The sequence below is a fragment of the Papio anubis genome, chromosome 4, assembly GCF_008728515.1.
Source record: "Papio anubis isolate 15944 chromosome 4, Panubis1.0, whole genome shotgun sequence".
NCBI classification, from domain to species: domain Eukaryota; kingdom Metazoa; phylum Chordata; class Mammalia; order Primates; family Cercopithecidae; genus Papio; species Papio anubis.
In genome coordinates, this window is record NC_044979.1 from 143,321,995 (window position 1) to 143,335,163 (window position 13,169).

Sequence of the window (13,169 nt, forward strand, 5' to 3'; positions counted from 1 at the left end):
TCAGCCTGCCGAGTAGCTGGGACTCACCTGGCTAGTTTTTTTTATGTGTGTTTTTTAGTAGAGAGGGGGTTTCACCGTGTTAGCCAGGATGGTCTCGATCTCCTGATCTTGTGATCCGCCCGTCTCAGCCTCCCAAAGTGCTGGGATTACAGGCTTGAGCCACCGCGCCCGGCCTCGTTGTACTATTTCAAACTTTTCTGAATTGGAAATGATTTCAAAATAAGCATTTAAAAACAACACTAGGGGCTGGGCATGGTGGCTCATGGCTGTAATCCCACCACTTTGGGAGGCCTAGGCGGCTGGATTGCTTGAGGCCAGGAGTAGGAAAGAAGTCTGGGCAACATCGCAAAACCTTGTCTTTACAAAATGTTTAAAAAATTAGTCAGGCATGGTGGCAAATGCCTGTAAGTCCCAGCTACTTGGGAGTCTGAGACGGGAGGATTGCTTGAGCCCCAGAGACTGAGGCTGCGGTGAGTTGTGATTGCACCAAAGCACTCCAGCCTGGGCGACAGAGTGAGACCCTGTCTCAAAACAAAAGAAATGAGGCTGGGTTGCTAGCCAGAGACAGTCTGGTAGACGAGGAGAGAAGCAGGAGATAATTAGGAGGTGTTGGTGACCAGGGAGGGAGGCTGGAGGTGGCCAGGGTTCTGTGCCCTTTGGAGGTGGGGCAAGTAAGACGGATGGGGAGAGGAGGGAAGGAGGAAGGGGAACTCAATGGCTTGGGTCCCAGCTGCTTGTGGAGGGATGGGGAGGGGCAGATTTGAGGAGAGGCTGGGGATTGGGTATTCTTGTTTTGGATGTGGCTGGCGGGGGCTGCTCTTGGCTCCCCGTCATGAACCAGTCTGTGGTCTGGCCCGACTCCTCCTATCCTGTCATGTACTGTAGCCTTGTCCTCCAACCAGACCCTTGCACTGGCTTTTCAGGCATCCCAGCCCAGCTTTTTAGGGGACAGGCTGGAGCTGTTCTCAGCACAGGTATCGGGCCTCCCCAGGGCCTGCTGGGAGCCCTGGTCAGTGGTCAGTCAGGGCCAGGGTCCTTACCACATCTGCTGCCCGCAGAGGCCTGGCATGTGCCTTGGGAGGAAGTCTAGGCCACTAGGTGGGAGCCACTCAAGTTCCTTGTCACTTCTCCCAGGCCACCAGTGTACTCAGCATTGCAGTGAGGTTTTTTCAGGCGATAAGGAAAGTGGTAGACCCTCAGCCTAGGGGGAAACCTTGACTTCCCACATCCTCACCAACCATTTGACACATTGCTGAGCCTTTTGCGGGTCCCGGGAAGCTCCTTGCAATCGCCAGATAGAACATTGCTCCATCTAGAGGAAGGATGGCCTCCAAGCTGAGGTGTGGGTGTTGTTCCCCCAGTTAAAGAGCATGTGATGACATTCTAAACCTCAATTTTTTCATCTATAAAATGGGTTCATTAGAGTGAATGAATTCATTTGGTGGTTGTGAGGTTTGTTTTTATTTTTTTTGTTTTTATTTTATTTTTTTTGGGGACAGTGTCTCGCTCCGTCTGCCAGACTGGAGTACAGTGGTGCAATCTCAGCCCGCTGCAACCTCCACCTCCCGTGTTCAAGCGAGTCTCCTGCCTCAGTTTCCCAAGTAGCCGAGATTACAGGTGCCTGCCACCACTCCCGGCTAAATTTTGTATTTTTAGTAGAGATGGGGTTTAACCATGTTGGCCAGGCTGGTCTCAAACTTGTGGCCTCAGATGGTCCACCCACCTTGGGCTCCCAAAATGCTGAGATTACAGATACGAGCCACCATGCCTGGCTGAAAATTCATTTCTTTATTTTCTGGAGTTACTGTCTTTTTTTTTTTTTTTTTTTTTCATTTGGAATTCCTTAGAATATTTGGCTTCCAGTTTCTCTCTCTCTTTTTTTTAAGAGACTGGGTCTCGCTCTGTTGCCCAGGCTGGAGTGCCATGGCATTCTCGTGACTCACTGCAGCCTCAACGTCCTGGGCTCAAATGAGCCTCCCACTTCAATGCCTCCTGAGTAGCTAGGACTACAGGTGCATTCCACCACACCTGGCTAACTGTTACATTTTTTGTAGAGATGGGGTCTCTCGCCATGTTGCCCAGGTTGGTCTTGAACTCCTGAGCTCAAATAATCCTCTTGCCTGGACTATCCTAAGTGCTGAGATTATAGGTGTGAGTTACCTCACCTAGCCAGCCTTCTGGTCCCTTGATACATTTTTTTCATTTGTCATATCTATTGGATGAGCTGGTTTGTTTTCTTGGAGATTTCCTTCCTGGAATTTTCCATCTTCCTTCTCTAGTCTGGTTGGCCCGGTTCTTGGGTATGCTGTAGAGCCATTGTTCTTCAAACTCCCTTTACCTCTCTCCTGTGTGTCTGATTCCCTTGTCTTCCCGTTTCCTGTTTTACTGCCTCCTTTTTGTAGAGCACATCCTGCGGTGACTTTCTGTGAAAGGGTACGAGGAAGGCAACGTTTTTGGGGCCTAGTATGCCTGAAAAATGCTTTTGTTCTACCTTCACACTTGAGTGCTATTTGGGAAATACTTTCCCTTTCCCTCTAGGAATTTTTTTTTTCTTTTTTAATGAAGTCTTGCTCTGTCACCCAGGCTGGAGTGCAATGGCGTAATCTCGGCTCACTGCAAACTCCGCCTCCCGGGTTCAAGCGATTCTCCTGCCTCAGCCTCCTGAGTAGCTGGGATTACAGGTGTGAGTCACTGCATCCGGCTTTACCTCTAGGATTCTGAAAGAATTGCAACATCACCTTCCATATTCCACTGTTACTTTTCAGGAATATGATGCCATTTTGAGTCCTGATCTTTGTGTATGAACCTCCCGCCACCCCCTTTCTTTCCCTTTCTTTTTTTTTTTTTTTTTGAGTTGGAGTCTCACTCTGTAGCCCAACCTGGAGTGCAGTGGCACGATCTCAGTTCATTGCAACCTTTGCCTCCTGGGTTCAAGCGATTCTCTTGCCTCAGCCTCCCAAGTAGCAAGTAGCTGGGATTACAGGCATGTACCACTACGCCCAGCTAATTTTGTTTTTTTTTTTTTAACGGAGATGGGGTTTCACCATGTTGACCAGGCTGGTCTCAAACTCCTGACCTCAAGTGATCCACCTGCCTCGGCCTCCCAAAGTGCTGGAATTACAGGTGTGAGCCACCACGCCCAGCCTTCTTTCTTTTCCCTTCTCTTCTTCTTTTTTTATTATTATTATTTTTTGAGATGGAGTCACACTCTGTTGTCCAGACTGGATTGCAGTGGCGAGTTCTCAGCTCACTGCAACCTCCGCCTCCCGGGTTCAAACGATTCTCAGGTCTCAGCCTCCCAAGTAGCTGGGATTATAGTCTTATACCATCACACCTGACTAACTTTTGTATTTTTAGTAAAGATGGGGTTTTACCATGTTGGCCAGGCTGGTTTTGAACTTCTGGCCTCAGGTGATTCACCCACCTCGGTCTCCCAGAGTGCTGAGACTCCAGGCATGAGCCACTCCGCCTGGCTGCAGTTATTCTTATTCTTCATCACTGTTCTGAAATTTCATGTTGATGTGTTTTGTTACGGGGTCTTTTTGCATTTACTGTCTTGGGTGCCGTATAGACTGTAGCAAACTGGAAACTCAAGTCTTTCAGACTGAAATTTTTTGTATTAGTTTTATTTTTAAATTTCCTTCCCAGTATTTTTGCTCTTCTCTCTAGTATTCCTATTAGTTAGGTATCCTGGGTCTCCTAGGCTAATCATTGAATTTTCTTTTTGTTTTTTTTTTTTTTTTGAGACAGAGTCTTGCTCTCTTGTCCAGGCTGGAGTGCAGTGGCATGATCTCGGCTCATTGCAACCTCCGCCTCTTGGGTTCAAGTGATTCTCGTTCCTCAGTCTCCCAAGTACCTGGGATTTCAGGCACGTGCCACCGTGGTTGGCTAATTTTTGTATTTTTAGTAGAGATGAGGTTTTGCCATGTTGGCCAGGCTGGTCTCAAACTCCTGGCCACAACTGATCCGCCCACTTCAGCCTCCCAAAGTGTTGGAATTACAGGTGTGAGCCACTGCACCTGGTCTGATTATTGAATTATTTATTTATTTTTTATTTATTTTATTTATTTATTTTTTTTTTGAGACAGAGTCTCGCTCTGTCACCCAGGCTGGAGTGCAGTGGCGAGATCTCGGCTTACTGCAAGCTCTGCCTCCCAGGTTCATGCCATTCTCCTGCCTCACCCTCCCAAGTAGCTGGGACTATAGGCGCCCGCCACCACGCCTGGCTAATTTTTTTTTTTTTTTGATTTTTTAACAGAGATGGTGTTTCACCGTGTTAGCCAGGATGGTCTCGATCTCCTGACCTTGTGATCCACCCACCTCGGCCTCCCAAAGTGCTGGGATTACAGGCATGAGCCACCATGCCTGGCCTTCTTTTGTATTTTGTATGTCTTGCAGTTTTTTCTTTCTGGGAGATTTTCTTAATATTTTCTTAATGGTATCTTCTAACATTTCAATTTTTTTTTTTTTTTTTTTTTTTTGAGACAGGTTCTCCCTCTGTTGCTGGGCCTGGAGTTCAGGGGTGCAATCACTGCTCACTGCAACCTCCAACTCAAACGACTGGGGCTCAAACGATCCCTCCTGCCTCAGCCTCCTGGGACCACCACGCCTGGCGCACACCAATTTTTGTAGAATTTAATTTTTAAATTTGAGCTATCATATTTTTCTGTCCCAAGAGCTCTTATAACCTGGGTGCTCTGTTTTTTTTTTTTTTTTTTTTTTTTTTTAATTGCCTTTTTTTCTTTTTTTATTGGTTCATTATTTTTATTGTTTTTTTTTCCCCTGGCGTTTTCTTCTTTCTTTTTTTTTTTTTTTTTTGAGACGGAGTCTCACTGTCACCCAGGCTGGAGTGCAGTGGCACGATCTCGGCTCACTGCAAGCTCCGCCTCCCGGGTTCACGCCATTCTCCTGCCTCAGCCTCCCGAGTAGCTGGGACTACAGGTGCCCGCCACCGCGCTCGGCTAGTTGTTTTGTATTTTTTTTAGTAGAGACGGGGTTTCACCATGTTAGCCGGATGGTCTCGATCTCCTGACCTCGTGATCCGCTCCTCTCGGCCTCCCAAAGTGCTGGGATTACAGGCTTGAGCCACCGCGCCTGGCCCGTTTTCTTCTTTCATGCATTGTCTTTGTTTTCTGAGTCTTTTTTCTCTTTTCTCTTTCACCTTGGAGACTTCCCGCGGGCCCCTGCCAATGATCATTCTCAGGTGCCCCTTGTTTAAGAAAAAGCAGATGGGATTCAGATGTAAGGGTGGGACTTGTTGGCCATTGAGGAGCTTCTTGAATGTCCTCTGTAGAAAGATCTTTCTTTGTTGACCTTGTAAATCTCACAGGCAAGAATTCACTGGTTTCTTGCCTTTTGACATTGAAGCCAGGCTGTTCCTGTCCCAAGAGCTGAGTGTGCATGTTAAGGTTGACGATTCGCAATCCGATTCCTGTTTTTCCTTTGGTCCACACCCTAGTCCTGAGACTGCATACCCTCAATGTTCCATCTTTCCCTAGTAAACAGAGGGATCAGTGCTTCTGTGGTGAAACCAACTCTTGTCAGCTATTCTGTGAACCCTGGCTTTACAGACACTAGGGTCTCTGGGTTCAGTCTCCAGAATTGCTGGTTTCCTGATTGCTCCAAGCTTAAGTGTTTCATTTCCCCACTCACCACCGTGCCAAGCTGCACATCTTCTGTCCCTCTGCTTTCTTTTTTTTTTTTTTTGAGACGGAGTCTCGCTCTGTCGCCTAGGCTGGAGTGCAGTGGCCAGATCTCAGCTCACTGCAAGCTCCGCCTTTTGGGTTCACGCCAATCATTCTCCTGCCTCAGCCAGTAGCTGGGACTACAGGCGCCCGCCACCACACCCAGCTAGTTTTTTTGTATTTTTTAGTAGAGACGGGGTTTCACCGGGTTAGCCAGGATGGTTTCGATCTCCTGACCTTGTGATCCGCCCGTCTCGGCCTCCCAAAGTGCTGAGATTACAGGCTTGAGCCACTGCGCCTGGCCCTCTCTGCTTTCTTGCTTCCAAATGGTTGTTTTTTTTTTTTTTTTTTTTTTTGAAGCGAGGTCTCCTCTGTCCTCAGGCTGGAGTGCAGTGGCGTGATCTCGGCTCACTGCAGCAGCCTCCGCCTCCTGGGTTCAAGCAATTCTCCTGCTTTGTAGCCTCCTGAGTGGCTGGGACACAGGCATGCACACATGTCCACACCCAGCTAATTTTATATTTTTTTAGTAGAAATGAGGGGTTTCATCATGTTGGCCAGGCTGGTCTCGAACTCCTGACCTCAGGTGATCCACCCGCCAAGGGCTCCCAAAGTGCTGGGATTACAGGCATCAGCTATGCGCCTGGCCAGGGGGATGTTTCCTTTTTCCTTTCCACTTCTCTCCTGTCTCGCTTTCTTTCCTTTTTTTTTTTTTTTTTTTTTAGACAGAAGTCTTGTTCTGTCGCCAGGCTGGAGTGCGGTGGTGCCGATCTCAGCTCACTGCAGCCTCCGCCTCCCGGGTTAGGCACGCACACCACGCCCAGCTAATTTTTTTTATTTTAGCAGAGACGGCGTTTCACCATGTTGGCCAGAATGGTCTCGATCTCCTAACCTCATGATCTGCCCCTGCTGCGCCCGGCCACTTTCGTTCCTTTTGAAACTGTATTACTGTCATTTTTGTGAGGTTCTGGTGTTTGGGAAAGGATTTGTAAAGATCAAACACCGTGCAGTCTCTTGTAGACTCACACTCCTCCTCTTGCTACTTTGCCTGGGAGACTTGGTTCTTCTGTCTCTGCTAAGAGGCATCTGATGTATTCTAGCTTTTGCCCGAGCAGTTCCTAGAAGGCCCTCCACCCCTACCTCTTTTTCCACCCTGGGAGGTGGAGTCTCCATAGGGGGGAAACCAATCACTGGGGAAATCCTTTGTGATTGCTTGAGAATTGACGAAGTCTGGAGCCCTAGGGGCAAGGCTGAGATGGACGTATTTGCATATCATTGGCTGGCCTGAGGCCTTGACCTCTCCTTGGCCGCCTTTGGGATTTCCTTTATTTAAATTCGAGCACTTATTTTGTGGGCTGGGTACCTGATTGGAGCAAGACAAAGTCCCTGCCCATATTTGAGGATTGGGGAGGGACTGGGATTAAGCCAGAATTGCCGGCTCGTGCTGTGGTCCCAGGTGGGGAGTAACTGGGGGCCCAGCTTGATGGATATTTTTTGGAACTCTGCTCACCTGGTGGGGAGGTCAGCGATGGCTTTCCGCTGGAGTGGAGGCTGGAGGTGTAGGAGGGGCAGGATGGGGTGAGGAGGCTGGGAGGGGCAGGATGGGGTGAGGAGGCTGGGTTGGGCCTTCCTTCTCCCTGGGGCCATCCCCCAGGCCCTCCTGGTGGGGCAGGGTCGAAGCAGGTTGATCTGGGCTGGTGGCTACTGCAGTCTTGGTCCTGATTCTGGTCCCAGCATAGCTTGGAGGAGACTGCAGCCTTGGACTCTTCACTTGCCTCTTTTCTGTGCGGATGGGAGCTCCAGGATGGCGGCGGTGGCCACAGGTCCGATGGCCCAGCCGCAGTACCAAGGACATGCAGGGTGAGCACCTGTCCCACCACCCTAGTCTCGAGCTCTGTCACCTGAGGGGAGGGGGGATGCCGCAGACGTCCCTGCGAGGCCGTGACACAGAACCTTGCCATTTTAGGCTCAGAGTGTGAGATGCCCACCCCAGGTCCCACAGTGGGAGGTGAGGGGTTCGAGGCCCTAGCTCCCTGCAGGAACACTGGGGGCTGGTAGGGAGGTGGGGGTGTTGATAGGAATTTGTCTATTTTTTTTTTTTTTTTTTTTGCTTCTTGGTTTGTTTTTCTTTTCTTTTTCTTTTTTTTTCCCGGGAGACAGAGTCTTGCTCTGTCGTCCAGGCTGGAGTGCAGTGGTACGATCTCAGCTCACTACAACCTCCGCCTCCTGGGTTCAAGTAACTCTCCTGCCTCAGCCTCCTGAGTGGCTTCAATTACAGGCACCTGCCACCACACCCAGCTAATTTTTGTAGTTTTAGTAGAGACGGGGTTTCACCCTGTTGGCCAGGCTGGTCTTGAACTCCTGACTTCAGGCGATCCGCCTGCTTCTGCCTCCCAAAGTGCAGGGATTACAGGTGTGAGCCACCGTGCCCGGCCTCTACTTTCTGTGTCTACGGATGTGAGTACTGTAGGTACCTCAAAAGTGGAATGACATACAGTATTTGTTTTTTGAAAAATTAAAAAAAAATTTTTTTTTTTTGAGACAGAGTCTCGCTTTATTACCCAGGCTGGAGTGCAGTGGCGCGATCTCGGCTCACCGCAACCTCCGCCTCTTGGGTTCAAGCGATCCTCTCACCTCAGCCTCCCGAGTAGCTGGGATTACAGGTGCCCGCCACCATGATGGGCTATTTTTTGTATTTTTTGTAGATGGGATTTCACCATGTTGGTCAGGCTGGTCTCCAACTCCTGACTTCAAGTGATTTGCCTGCCTCGGTCTCCCAAAGTGCTGGGATTACAGGCGTGAGCCACCGCGCCTGGCCCTAGTATTTGTTGTTTATGTCTGGCTTATTTCACTCAGCTTCATGTCCTCAAGGTACATCCATGTTGTAGAATGTATTGGATTGTCTTTCCTTTTTAGGGCTGAATAATATTCCACTGGCTGGATGGACCCCATTTTGTTTATTGATTCATAGATGGACACGTGGGTTCTTTCCACCCTTGACTATTGTGAATAGTGATGCTGTGAACATAGGTATACAAATATATGTTCGAGTTTTGGATTTCAGCGTCTGCATACTTTTCTATTTTTTAAAATAGAAACAGGGTCTCATGAGGTTGCCGAGACTGGTCTCAAACTCCTGACCTCAGATGATCCTCCTGCCTTGGCTTCTCAAAATGTTGAGATTACGGGCATGAGCCACTGTGCCTGGCCTGATTTCTGTATACTTTTTATTTATATTTTTATTTTTGAGACAGAGTCTTGCTCTTTGCCTAGGCTGGAGTGCAGTGGCCCAATCTCGGCTCACTGCAACCTCCATCTCCCAGGTTCAAGGGATTCTCCTGCCTCAGCCTCCTGAGTAGCTGGGATTATAGGCATGCACCACCACATTTGGCTAATTTTTGTATTTTTAGTAGAGACAGCGTTTTACCATGTTGGCCAGGCTGGTTTCAAACTCCTAACCTCAAGTGATCCACCCACCTCGGCCTCCCGAAGTATTGGGATTACATATGTGAGCCTCAGTGCCTGGCCCTGGCTAACTTTTGTATTTTTAGTAGAGACAGGGTTTTGCCATGTTGTCCAGTCTGGTCTTGAACTCCTGAGCTCAAGTGATCCTCCTGCCTCAACTTCCCAAAGTGCTGGGATTATGGGTGTGAGCCACTGTGCCCGGCCTAATTTCTGTATACTATTTTTTTTTGAGACAAAGTCTCACTCTATCGCCCAGGCTGGAGTGCAGTGGCACAATCTCGGCTCAGTGCAACCTCCACCTTCCAGGTTCAAGCAATTCTCCTGCCTCAGCCTCCCAAATAGCTGGGACTACAGGCGCACGTCGCCACACCTAGCTAATTTTTTTTTTTTTTTTTTGTATTTTAGTAGAGACGGAGTTTCACCGTGTTGGCCAGGCTGATCGTGAACTCCTGAGCTCAATCTTCCTGCCTCGGCCTCCCAAAGTGCTAGGATTACTGGCCTGAGCCGCCGTGCCCTGCCGTTTCTGTATACTTTTTAGAGACACCTTTTCATTTTACACACAAGTGTGCATGCGCTGCTGGGGTTTTGATGGGGATTACATGGAATCTGCAGATCATTTTGGTTGCAGGAGCATCCCAGTAGATAGGTCTGCCTGTTTCCTTAGGAGGGATCCCCAGAAGTGGGTCTGGGCGCCTGCAGTCCTCGGTAAGCCTTGTGGATTTGTTTTCGAAAAGCTGGAGATGAATTGGCTCAGTTGTCATCCTTGCTGGGCAGCTATAACCACCCAGCGCCCTCCACAACTAGAAGCAAAAATTTGCTGATTTGATGGAATGGAAATGACATCACTGTTTTAATACTTCTTTGTAATGCTAATGGCGTTGAAATTTCGATGGAGTTTGGCCATTTACAGGTTCTCTTTTTCAAATTGCCTGGGATTTTTTTTTTTCTTCCTCAAGCCAGAGTCTTGCTCTGTCACCCAGGTTGGAGTGCAGTGGCACAACCTCAGCTCACTGCAACCTCCACCTCCCAGGTTCAAGCAATTCTCCTGCCTCAGCCTCCTAAGTAGCTGGGATTACAGGCGCCTGCCACCACACCCAGCTAATTTTTGTATTCTTAATAGAGATGGGGTTTTACCACGTTGGCTAGGCTGGCCTTGAACTCTTGACCTCGTGATCCAACCACCTTGGCCTCCCAAAGTGCTGGGATTATAGGCATGGGCCACTGCACCCGGCCCTGCCTGGGATTCTTACAGCATTCTCAGAATCTTTATACAGCCAGAGTGATAACCCATTCTTTGGCTTAGATATTACAGAATTTTCTGGATCTTGGGATCCGTGGCAGTTTGAAGGTCATTCTATCCAGAGGATCCTTGCAGGACTTTTAGCTGCTATCTTGGAAACACCTACGTCAACTGTCAGTGCTTGGGGCCAGAATAATGTCTTTCTGGGTGACAATTCTGGTTTGATTAAGTCTATGAAGATGCTCTCATCATCTGTTGACATCTTAAGGGATGCAGCTTTTTTTCTTTTTTTTTTCTTTTTTTTAAAAAACAGTCAGGGTCTCACTCTTGCCCAGGCTGGAGTCCAGTGGCACAGTCTTAGCTCAATACTTCTAATTCCTGGGCTCAAATGATCCTCCCGCCTTCAACCTCCCGAGTAGCTGGGACTACAGGTGTGCACCACTAAGCCTGGCTAATTTTTACATTTTTTTTGTATAGATGGGGGGGGGGGGTCTTGCTAGGTTGCCGAGGCTGGTCTTGAACTCCTGGCCTCAAACGATCCTCCTGCTTCGGCCTCCCAAAGTCCTAGGATTAATAGGTGTGAGCCACCAGACCGCGCAGTCTGGGATGCAATTGTTGTGAGAGGTCAAGATGTTTCCAAAAATGAAGATAAAGCAGGCAAGGTGGTTTGGGAGGCCAAGGCGGGCGGATCATCTGAGGTCAGGAGTTCAAGACCAGCCTGACAACGTGGAGAAACCACCGTCTCTACTAAAAATACAAATTTAGCTGGGCCTGGTGGTACATGCCTGTAATCCCAGCTACTCGGGAGGCTGAGGCAGGAGAATTGCTTGAACCCAGGAGGTGGAGGTTGCGATGAGCCGAGATCACGCCATTGGACTCCAGCCTGGGCAACAAGAGCGAAACTCTGTCTCAAAAAAACAAAGTGAAGATTAAATGTTATGTGTTTGATTATGAAGGGCTGTTTGGGATTGAAAATGTGCAGCCTATGCCTGATGAATGCTTCTGCTGTCTGGGTGCGGCTGAGTGGAGAAGTGTAGGTTTGGGAGTCAGAGCCTCAGTCTCATCTGTAGAAGGGACACCAGTCCCTCTCCCAGTTGACAGGAGTGGGGAGCACAGGGTAGAGAAGCAGGTCCCAGAGAAGCCTGCAGGGAAGGCCTGGGCTCCCTTCCTCTAGCTAATCAGGACCTTGCCCCATTCCACACCATAAATACTATTTTCTTTTCTCTTTTTGTGTGTGTGTGTGTGTGTGTGTTTTTTTTTTTTTTTTTTGAGACAGAGTCTCAGTCTGTTGCCAGGGCTGGAGTGCAGTTGCACTGTGTTGGCTTACTGCAACTTCCGTCTCCTGGGTTCAGGCAATTCTCCCGCCTTAGCCTCCCGAGTAGCTGGGATTACAGGCGTCCACCACCACGCCCGGCTAGTTTTTATATTTTTAGTAGAGACGGGGTTTCACCATGTTGGCCAGGCTGGTCTGAAACTCCCGACCGCCAGGTGATCCGTCTGCCTTGGCCTCCCAAAGTGCTGGGATTACAGGCATGAGCCACCACGCCTGGCGGCATAAATATTATTTTCTGATTTTTTTTTTGTTGTTTGTCCTTTTGAGACGGGGTCTTGCTCTGTCACAGGCTGGAGTGTGTTGGCGCGATCTCGGCTTACTGCGCCCTCCGCCTCCCGGGCTCAAGCCATCCTCCCACCTCAGCCTCCTAAGTAGCTGGGATTACAGGCCCACACCGCCATGCATGGCTAATTGTTTTTAATTTTTGTAGAGATGGAGTCTCACTGTGTTGCCCAGGCTGGTCTCAAACTCCTGACCTCAAGTGATCTGTCTGCCTTGGCCTCCCAAAGTGCTGGAATTACAGGCATGAGCCACTACACCCGTCCTAAAATAAGTTTTTTTGGGATGGGGTCTTGCTCTGTTGCCCAGGCTGCTCTTAAACTCCTGGTTATCCTCCCACTTTGGCCTTCCAAAGTGTTGAGATTATAGACATGAGCCACAGTGCCCAGCTCCTACCATAAATACGACTTGAGTACCTCCTATGTGCAGCATAGGACTGGGAATAGAAAATAACTTGTAGCACTCCTAGTAATGCCGGGGTGAGCAATCTGGCCAAATGTGGCCCACGTCCTGTTTTTATAAAGAAAGTTTTATTGGTACAGAGCAACGCCCAATTGTTTACTGTCTGGGTGCTTTCCTTTCAACAGGCAGGAGACACCCTTTCAAAGAAAAACTTGCTGTCTTAAGTGGGCAGAGACGATAAGGAACTAACACCTGTGATAACAGGTGATAGGCATTGGAGAAAAACATTTCAGGAAAGGGTGTGGTGGGGTAAGTTGCAACGTTAAAAAGGCAGTTAGGGAAGGCTGAGCTATAAGAGAAGGGAGTGAGGGAGTTAGGGTATAGACAGGCGGGAATGTGCAGGGTCTTCCCTGTATCTGGAGGGAGGACCTGATTCAGGGCGAGGTGCAGAGGTGGCTGGAGCTACTCTGGACCAGCCCATTGACAGTGACAAAGCTTTCTGGTTCTTTGCTGTGCAAGAAACTGATGTCATTGTCACCATGATCACATGCAGCCTCCTGCCCTGACTTGAACCAGGGAGAACTTCAGGTGCCCACCATACAGTTTCTGGAAGGGTCCCCAGCAGCTCTACTGTTGCAAAGGGAAGATTGCATTGCTGGGCCAGGCATGGTGGATGGATCAGTCGGCGTCCCAAAGTGTTGGGATTACAGGCGTGAGCCACCGCACCTGGCCTTAGTTTTAATTTTATATTTATATATATATATATATA

At 48.9% G+C, this 13,169-nt stretch overlaps 1 protein-coding gene across 6 annotated transcripts in view; it reads left to right on the forward strand.

The window, feature by feature from the left end:
* TNRC18 (trinucleotide repeat containing 18) overlaps window positions 1–13,169 on the forward strand; it is a 123,947-nt gene that overhangs the window by 12,509 nt on the left and 98,269 nt on the right. The gene's annotated exons all lie outside the window — the stretch shown is intronic.